The following is a 3,894-nucleotide window of genomic DNA, read 5'->3' as shown; positions in this document are numbered from 1 at the left end:
TCGGAAGTGATTCTTCAGTCTGAGATGACATAGTAGGGGATAAAAGCTGTGGAGAATCGCAGTTGACCCAAGTCAAAGTAGTTTGGCAGCCTGTAGATGATTTTGTTATTTTAGATCTGGACTCAGATGGTGGTTTTGCGACTGTAGCACAGCTTTATGTAAGGTCAGATCTCTTTACCAGTGTTTTGCCTCAGAAAAGGAGATATTCGAGTGAACTTTATTCAGTTTATCTCCATTTGCTCTTTCCAGTTTGGACACTGTTTCGAAGAAGAAGAATGGTCGCCTGAGCAATTGGTGCATGTTTTAAAGTCACTGTCACAATCTTCTGTTGTGTGTGTCTTCTCACCACAGTGAGCACACACAACAGACAATGTGCAGGTAGATATACTGTGTCCATATTTCTGGCATTTAAAACACCTGAGCGGGTTGGGGATGTATGTATCAACCTAAATATTACAGTAGCCTGCCTTCACTGATTTGGGTGCATTTGGAGAGGAAAAAGTAAAGAGATACGTATTGGTTTTGATGGTTTCGTTGTTTCTCCGGGTTGAAAAGCGCTTGACGTAGAGTACACCTGGATCCTTCATTTCAGATCCTATATCAAGGTCCGACATATCATCAAACAATCGATGCCAATCTCTCACGATACCTTTGCTTGTGTTCAAGGTTTCATGCGGAGAGACCGTGACCGGAATGCCCACGAAAGATTTAATATTCATCAAGTTGGTTGATTGTTGTCTTTTTCCGCATTCAATTAACAACGCACCCGAACGTAAGCGTCTAATGTTCTTAACGTCCCCAGCAATACCTTGAATACCCTTCGACACTGCGAAAGAGTTCAGCTTTAATGGTGTCTTGTCGGGAGTCTCAATAACAAGAAAACGTGGCCAATACTCAATCGATAGAGACGGTCTGTGGTCAGTATCAACAGGATCAATTTCAAGTGGACGTTTTGTTTTTTTGGGGGGTATGTCATAAGCCATGGTTGGTGTCATATGGTTCATCATCCGAGCTCCCCACCCACCACGGAGTATCACAAGGACAATGCTGAAACAAACGGGCCTCCAGCATGCAGCACCAAGGATACCCGGATGATATACTCCAGTAGAAGAATTATAAAGTAATTACTCTACCAGATTGGCCCATGAGCCATGGCCTTCTGGCACAAGACTCTAGGCAAATTTCATTTAATCATAATTTGCATAATTCACAATCGAAAAAGTTACAGATCAACAATAGTGCCAAGACTAAAATTCACAACAATTCAAAATCATATTGTGCAATGACACATACATAGTCCATGCACAGGGCTTGGCATGACCAGCCGATTGGTTGAATCGGGCCAATTCAACCACCAGTCTAGGTGAAGTAAGGGCCGAAGTGGTGTGTTGGGCAAATGGAACGCAGTTAAAAGCCCAACTGCCCTCAACCACCAGGATCCCGTCCTCCCAGTGCCCAGTTTAGTCGCCTCTTGCGACAAGAAATGGGGTGCTGTGGACACATTCTGTCCGGGTCCCACACGGGAGAAGAGCACTTAGCGTTACCCAGCACCCACCACGAGGAGGTGGCTCTTCGTGGGTGCCCAGTCATATTAGTATTAGTACTAGTTATTAGTTTATAGTATATATAGTATTAGTAATGGTATTAGTATTAGTTATTAGTATTGGTATCAGCTATTGATATTAGTATTAGGTATATACATATATGAGTATTAATATAAGCATTTGATATTAGTTTGTAATATGGGTGAAAAGGATTTTAATTAAGAGGTTATATTACATTTTAAATATTTTAACTTAGTTGTGCTTTGGTCAGTCACCACACTACTAACTTCCTTTGTTAAAAGCAGGGCAAATGTTCTGGTTGAGTGGCTCACCCTATAATCAGTTTGCATGGTTTTTAACTCTCACTTGCACCTCAGTCACCGGAGAGACAAGTCACTGACAAACTTCAGCGAGTTTGAAACACATAATCTTCATACTGGCAAGGTATGTTTGTTTTATATTGTATACATAAACATATGTGTATATCTTACATAGATAAGATTATATAAACATTTTATTATGCATGCTAAATAAGGTAATTTCAATATTTGTGATAGATTTAGTAAATGGCAAAATCTAGATAGTCAGGTATTTGAACATGTTTATGAAGCTTTTATAATGTATGTGTTGTGAATGTATGTGCATTTACGAAAGTGTTAGGGTGTTCGGTATTTGTTGTGTGCTATGTCAGGTCTGTAAATATGTGCTCTGGTTTGATCATAATGTTTACATGTGTAAGGACATTGTGAAGGGACGTTGGTTTTTAATTGTTTGCATATTGTAGATACTGCTGGAGTCATTGTGTCCAACATGTCCTTTGAAATATGACCTACACCTAGGGACCATGCCTCTGGTATGTTTGTTATTGCATATATACTGTATTATGTGTCACACACTGTAAGATGTCTGCATGCTTCATATTGTATCCTTTCAAACATATCTGAACAACTGTAATTCAAGTTGTCGTTATTACTAATGTCAGGATTGTGTAGCCAGATGCTGGACTGGTTTCGTGGCCAGTATTGTAATGACATGCAACGACCATATAGATATATTATCTTCATGTAATCTTCATGTAATGATATATACGCCATTTAAAGCGTGTGTCATACAGTGTATAAAACGCACACGTTGCGCATTTAGTGGTGGAGCTATATGGGTATTAATGTGCGAAATGCAACAAATACCGCAGGTGATATAGATTGGCGGAATTTGGATGAATCTGTACACCGGCTGTACCGGCATCGTTAATATTTATAGCATTTGCAAGATGATTCATGTGGGATTCTGGAAATATGTAACATGCTGGTGTGCAACATTAGACATTCGCACTACACAGGAATCAATATACGTGACAGAGCTACAGTTGCAATGAATTGGAATAAAGCCATAAAAGCAATGCCTGTCGTCTTAATATATAAACTTTTACTGTGGTGGAAAGCGCTTGAAAGTGCGGTTCTGCCAATGTGTAACGTGCATTCGGGACGCGTCTGAGAGTCAAGCAATGCGCGCCATTATGTAAATGCATTTGCGCTAATGTTGGGTAAAGTTGTCGGGATCCGGTGTGCGTCTCCTGTCAGTGTTACGGCAGCTATAATTTCACGATCCATCATCCAAAATTTAATGTTTAACATGCTTCTGAAAGCCCTTGAAAGTGCGGCTCTACCAAATTATAATGGACATTCGAGGAACGTGAGATAATCAGGCAATGCGTGTCATTACGTAACTGTTCTTGTGCGACTAGTAGGTAAAAAATGGGGATCTGGCGCGTACCTTCCGTCAGCTATCATTTCATTATCCTTCTTCCAAAACGAAAGATTTAAAATACATCGGAAAGCCCCTGAAAGTGCAGTTTTGCCAAGGTGTATTGTGCATTCGTGTCACCATAAACGTTCCATTATATAACGACGCGCATCTAATAGACAAGCTGGCGCCATGCTCTGACAACTGTAACTTATCACAAAGGCCGCCTCTGTCTGGCCACTTAATTACTCTGTTGCGGTCGCAACTCCTTATCATCATTATTTTCATAACTTCTTTCAGATCTGACCGCATGGACCGATTGTATATACACGTTCTTCTCTACCTTCCTGTAAACTTAATTATTACCTGATTAGCTGTACATCAATCATCTGTGTTCACATCTCCGTACCCTGGAGATGCTACTTATCAGCAAATGCAATTTCGTCACCTGCCTTGCGCTCTTATGGTTATAATCACTCAGCTTGGGTCACTTCCTTTTGACATGCCACTACTTTGTGATTTTAAACCTCGTCGCCCCACTGACTTCAAATTTGTGTAAAAAATGCTTGAATTTCTTTGGCATGGGCAATTCACACCTTTTGGCATG

This window comes from Haliotis asinina, chromosome 1 (genome assembly GCF_037392515.1).
Source record: "Haliotis asinina isolate JCU_RB_2024 chromosome 1, JCU_Hal_asi_v2, whole genome shotgun sequence".
Taxonomy (NCBI): Eukaryota; Metazoa; Mollusca; class Gastropoda; order Lepetellida; family Haliotidae; genus Haliotis; species Haliotis asinina.
This window is presented reverse-complemented; position numbering follows the sequence as displayed.